This window comes from Hordeum vulgare, chromosome 2H (assembly GCF_904849725.1).
Source record: "Hordeum vulgare subsp. vulgare chromosome 2H, MorexV3_pseudomolecules_assembly, whole genome shotgun sequence".
Classification (NCBI taxonomy): Eukaryota; Viridiplantae; Streptophyta; class Magnoliopsida; order Poales; family Poaceae; genus Hordeum; species Hordeum vulgare.
In genome coordinates, this window is record NC_058519.1 from 224,192,539 (window position 1) to 224,198,955 (window position 6,417).

The 6,417-nt window shown below is 46.0% G+C and overlaps 1 pseudogene; it reads left to right on the top strand.

The window, feature by feature from the left end:
- The first annotated feature begins 2,139 nt into the window (after nucleotides 1-2,139).
- LOC123426196 lies at nucleotides 2,140-4,485 on the top strand (annotated as a pseudogene).
- The last annotated feature ends 1,932 nt before the right edge of the window (nucleotides 4,486-6,417 follow it).

A 6,417-nucleotide genomic window follows, 5' to 3' on the forward strand; every position in this document is an offset into this window, starting at 1 on the left:
CCCTAATCCCTACCCAATCGCGAATCAAACTTCGCTTAGGTGGGATGAATTGGTGTATGCCAAGAGCATCACCGAAAAGAAAAAGTTCATTCGACAAAGATAAAATCACATTCAGTCGAAGTGAGCAAATAAATTATGCCCGGAGCAGATCTAGGTTATCCGCGCAGGACAAAAGTACTCGGGTTGTCACGTGAACGAAGTTTTAAGCATTTACAAGAACCACTCGGCATGCCGAGGCAAATAACTGTTTTTCTCACACATGATCAACTTCATCAAGGCTCTCCTGGATTGGCTGGCTCCACAAAGGTATCGAGGTCGATGACGTCGGCGATGCGACTTGCGGCATCAATGAAAGTCTCCATGAAGTCTTCAAAACAAAGCTTCTTCGTGTTCGCAACCTGCAACGCCTTTAGCATCTCCTCCCGAGTCTCCTTGCAATGGACCCTGACGAGTGACAAGGCTATGTCCGCCCCACACCGAGCAGCAGACTTCTTCCATGCTCGGATTCTTTCTGGAACACGACCTAGGAGCTGCATCATAGCATCTTGACCGACAAGGAACGTGTCTTCAGGCCATAGCTCTTTGTTGATTCTTTCCACAGCAGCTCGCAGATGACTGAAGTACCCTTGGACTTTAACACGACTGTAGTTGAGGCGATACATTTTCACGGCCAAGTCATCGGGAACAGGAAACTTGATGGGATGCAAGTATGGCTCCACCTCGAATGTCTCTTTTAGGAAATCACGACACAACTCTGCAGCAGAAGACCAACGAAATATCAGCTGCATGTCAGTCGACGAAAAGTTCTAAGACTCAATCGGTAAAGGAAACATACCAATGAGAGATTCAAGCATCTTTGCTAGGAAGTATTTTACAAAACTTTCCAAAGCATTTCCTCTTTTCAACATGGAGTGGAGTCTCTTCGCCCATTCATCTCTTTCCTTCATCATTTGTTCATTTTCTGCCTTCAACTTTTCAAGGTCCGCAAGATTCAACTCATCAGCTTCGGACTTCTGCTTCAGATTGGCAAGGACCACATCCTGGTCTTCCAGCAACCTTTTCATGGCATCACACTCCAGCTTCAGTTTGTTCTTCTCAGATTCCACCTGGGCGTACTGCGTCCTAATCTCACAAGCTTTCTACAAAAAACATCCGAGTGGAATAACTATTTTCACTCGACACAAGTATTATTCTACTTTCGAGTGGAGAAATACAAGTCATTCGACAACTAATGCAAGCATTCAAATACAGTCTCCTGATTATGCAAGCATTCCACAGTAGTCTTGGGGACTACACCCAGTGGGTTCGCTCGACGTGACCCCACTAGTCTAATACTCGACAAGGTCTGCCCTGCCGAGTCAAATACAGTATACACTCAAGTACTTCAGACTATTATCATTTAATACCGACTAATAATAGTCTCGGGGACTACACCTAGTGGGTGCACTTAGCGTGCCCACTACGGGAATCAGGTAATTTTCCGTCTTTGAAGATCTTTGCCGTCAGCTTTTTTTCGTGGATGACAGCAAAGACCATTTTTGCCGTCTATAATGAAAAACTATTGACGGCAAAGACTGACTGATGGCAAAGATATATTTTGCCGTCTATAGTAAAAATTGCGGACGGCAAAGGAATATTTTGCCGTCTGTAATAGAAACAGATGACGACAAAGACAAATTTTGCCGTCTGTGATAAAAACAGATGACGGCAAAAATATTTTTCCGTCTGTGATAAAAACAGATGACGACAAAGGCAAATTTTGCTGTCTGTAATAGAAACAGATGACGGCAAAGGCAAATTTTTTGCCATCTGTGTTTTTGGAGCAGACGGCAAAAAAGAAAACATGCCACGGATTGATGCCACGGATCCGTGATGTGGCACACATCCACCACACCACCGCATCTATCCCTGCACTATCCACTCCACCCCTCACTCGGCCGGCCACGCCCACACCCACGATGCGCACCCTCGCCCGCATCTCGTGTGCACCCGCTAGGGTTACACGCCGCCGCAGCCGCCGCTAGGGTTACATGCCACCGCCGCCGCCGATAGGGTTACACGCCGCTGCCGCCGCCGCCACCGCCGGTCCTAGCCTCCGCCAATCCGCCGCAGGTCCAATCCCCCGCCAAGCCGCCGCCAATGTCGGTCCCAGCCTTCCCCGAGGTGCCACTGTCGGTCCCTGCCGCAGCCGGTCCCAACCTCCATCGCCGCATTCTTCGTTACCCCTCACACGATGCCTTCGCCGCCGCATTCTTCCCCACCCCCTCCCGTGATGCCTCCACCCCGTCCACCACGTCCTACCCGTCCTACGACCACCAGTTCCCCACGCTCATGGACGTCACCCTCATCGTTAGCGCAGGGAGAAGGGCGCCGCATGCGTGGACGGGACCCCGCCTGGGTACCACTAGCTCCAGGCGTTCTGGGACGGGTCCGACAAGTGGCTCCTCCACTTGGAGGTGACGGCCAGATTCTCTACCCGCTATCTGTTTGATGTTATGTGTCAACGGAGATGACTGAAGCTTTGTTTTAGTTTTGTCCTGCAGGGTGGAAGCTGGTGCAGGAACCTGACATGGTGCACTCAGTGCAAGGATACAAATCTAGGTTCCTCTGACCACATGGAAACACGGGCCGAGTTCGTCGGCATCTTGAGCAACGATGCATTGCAGAATCCAGGTACTTTCTGGTTTCAAAGCCACGATTCCTGATGAACTAAATACACAACCCTGTTTCCAGTGTCCAAAGTTTAGTGTGTAAATGAGTGAGGACTTGTTCTGATGTTCCTTAGTTTGGTATATAAATGAGCAGTCTGCTCAGTTGGTTATCTTGCTTGTAGTCTGATGTTCTTCAGTTTGGTATATAAATGAGCAGTCTAATGTTTTTTAGATTGATTTATGATCATCATAAAGGATTATCAATGATTACTCCATGTAATGTTCGGACCTTTTTTTGACTGGACTAGGCATTGCATATATGTAATATCGTGTTGTTCTAGTTGGATTCAAGGAACCTTTTCTTGCGTGGGAGCCATCTTTCTGATACACTCTGTGTGCTGATATCATAGAGGCACCACACTTAGACATCCGCTGAAAATTATTTTGTCTGAACCTGTTGACTCTTACAATTGGAATAAAGTGAAGGTATTGTGATGGTGCACATGTGTATTGATTGTGATGACTTCCGTGCACTTGTACCAAGAAATGTATTATTAAGTAGATAAGTTCTCAAGTCACACACTTTGTATCAAGAAATTTAACTTCTGAGTCAGCTATATATATTATTTTGTATTGAACATAGTCTGAAATAATGGCTTTTATGAAAAGATATACATATTCTGTAGTTGTGTAAGGCCTACTTCGAAGTGCTATATGATAAAACATATGTAACAGTAATAATATCCTTCTAAATTTTTGTCTGATATCTCCCAATGAGTACACCATTGATTGTAGATAGTTTTTTCATGACTCCAACACGTGCCTACCAGGATGGTGCTCCTGAACCTGGTGGTTGCGCGACGTACGCCCGTGGCGGCCCAACCCTGGCACGACAGTGGCTCACCTCTGGTGGTTTCCTGGACGGCAGTGGATGGCTCCCCCACAACCGCGGTGTCAGCCGTGCATGGCATCTACTTCAAAAATCTCATGGTGAGCTTCATCCCCTCCCTTCTTCCTCCTCTGCCTCCCTCCTCTCTGTTCTGAAGCTTGTGTCCTTCATGCAACAGCAGTAGCATGCTCCGATTCATGGCCACCGAGTCATTTGTTATAGCAACTGGAAATCTCTAGCTATGTCCTTTCTACATTTTTGTCATTAGATTTGCTATCAACCCAATAACTGGATTTTGGTCAGTCAACTCCTGATTGGTCTTTATCTAAATGGTTGAAGAGCATATACACATGTGCTCTTTCATTCCGAATTTGTTTCCTTTGACATCCATTACATGCTTAGTATTTATGACTCTTGAGGTAATTGAAAACCTTAATTCTTAGTGTCCACTATACTTTAGTGATTAGTTGTGGCGTGTTATTTCAATTATAACACAACTAAAAATATTTATTGATGTCTTTTCTGCTTTTGACATATAAATTGCGGAATCGTTGTGAGATGATTCATGATTTGGTATTTATCTAGAATGGCTGGAGAGCCTGTTGCCATGTGCTATTTTTTTTTAATTGTATTTGTTTGCATTGACGGGCAGAAACTATTAGCACAATCGACATGGGAACATTCATTGCTTTTGTATTAGCTTGATTTTTAAAAGCCACCTTGATTAGTTTATTTTTGCCCGCATTCATGGTTCTAATATTATCTTGATTTTAAACCAACATTAATTAGTATGATGTTTAATGTTTGCAAGTGCTTGACAAGTTTATTTGATTGATAAAAAGGCCTTTAGTATGATGAATGATGCTCTCGAGTCTGAATCTATTTTCTATGATGAATCTAAGTCAAAACCGATTTCTTGTTTGGTTAATTGCAGGGGACACATGAAGAAGGGATGGAGCTTCAGCGATGACTCGTCACACGGAGCTACAGGCAACCTGATGCGGCATTTTCATCCCCTCGACACGACGAGTAGTTCTGCTTCGTCTCCTTTCCAGTAGCATAGTTGTAGCTTAGCATGTGTGTAGAGGCTGATGGTCGCAAGGGCTCCTAGATTGTACATGACTTGAAGATGCCCAGCTAGATGTGATACTTTGTGAACTCATATGCGTACCCTATGATATATATGGATATTTTCTATGTATGATTTTGTTTCCATGGATCATTTTTATTATATTTGTGATATATGTTGTGTATTCAACTCCTGAGATAAGGTTTTTATTTAAAAGAATATGTACAAATCACCATCAGCCTGATTCAAGAAAACAATTTTGCCGTCTTGTACCTGTGGAGCAGACGGCAAACAACATACCTCTTTTCCGTCTGTGATATCGTCAAGCAGACGGCAAAAATGACTAACGTCGTCCGTTAGCTAGGCCGTTCCGTCTTCCTACCAAATATTTGCCATCTACTAGCCCAATATTTGCGGGCACATGGGTTGACAACATTTTTTTCCGTCATGGGTTGACGGCAATTTTTTTGCCTACTGTAATCATCTCTTTGCCGTCTGTAGCATCCTGACGGCAAAATGCCCGATTCCTGTAGTGGCCCCCACTAGATTCATAACTCAACTAGATCAGCTCTGGTTGGTTTTGAACAAGCAAAAAGGAAAGTCTCTACTGATTAAGACCACTGCCAGTGCAAGCACTCGACAACGGTCTCGGGGACTACACCCAGTGGGTTCACTCAGAGTGACCCCACTGGAACGCGAATGAAACAAAGACAATTCTACAAAAAAGCAACCCCAAGTGGGTGAGAGTCAGAATTCAAACTTACGGTCAAACTTACTCGGACGTTTTCTTCCAGCACCACGCTGTTGTTGTACACAGAGACGATGGCGTCATAGGCTCCTCTTGCTTGTTTTTTCATCAGTCCTGCCTGCATCATAGCATCCTTGGCAGCACCAATCTGATCCTGAGGGACACGACACGTGGTGTACACGGTCGCGGGAGACATCAATCCTGAAGCCGCAGCAGAAACAACTGGAACGCTCGACTGCAATCCAGACGGAGTCGTGCTGACAAGGACTGAACTAACAGGTGGAGAACTCACCATAGCAATTGTCGCCACAGGCACTTCGGACCCAACAGGTTTCGCCGCAACAACTTGTTGCCTTTGATCATCATCGTCCAACTGGATGACTTCTCTCGCAGCAGGCACGACTGACAGACAGAATCATCAGAAGTGACAGTCAAGAAAACGTACATGCGAAAGAGTGACACCGAACGAGAAATGAACTTCATAACGAGTTGTGAGGTGGATGTGTTCTTAGTGTCGACTTCGATGAGATCCTCGTCTCCTCCCGGCGGCGATGTGAAAGAAGTAGCAGCTCAGTCAAGACAACCTCAGTCAGTCGTCAGCAACCAAAATGTTCACTCGGATAAGAGCATAAAGTCATGCACTTACGCAAAGGCGACTGGAACGGTAATCCTCATCCTAGGCAAGGCCTTCCAAGGCTTGGGTCCGCTGGGCTTGGACACTTTGACGGGCTGTTTTACTGGTTCCCCAGACCATCCCCTGACACGCTTGGCAATCCTGCCACTTGGTGCCAAATGTTTGCTTGGAGTGCCTGCAAGGTCGTCACGTTGCTTGGTCCGGGGCTCAGGGCGAAATGGAGGCGAATCTTCCTCCTCACTCTCCTCAGACTCCTCCTCCTCCGTCTCCTCTCTATCGTCGATGTAGTCCTCACTCTCCGCACTGTCCTCCATGCTAACCTCGTCAAGGTCGAGTGTGTTGCCATTCGGGACCGGAGAATGAAGGTTCGTCCACTCCTGCAAGATACAATCCACAAATTCAGTCGACAAGGGAATTACAAGCACT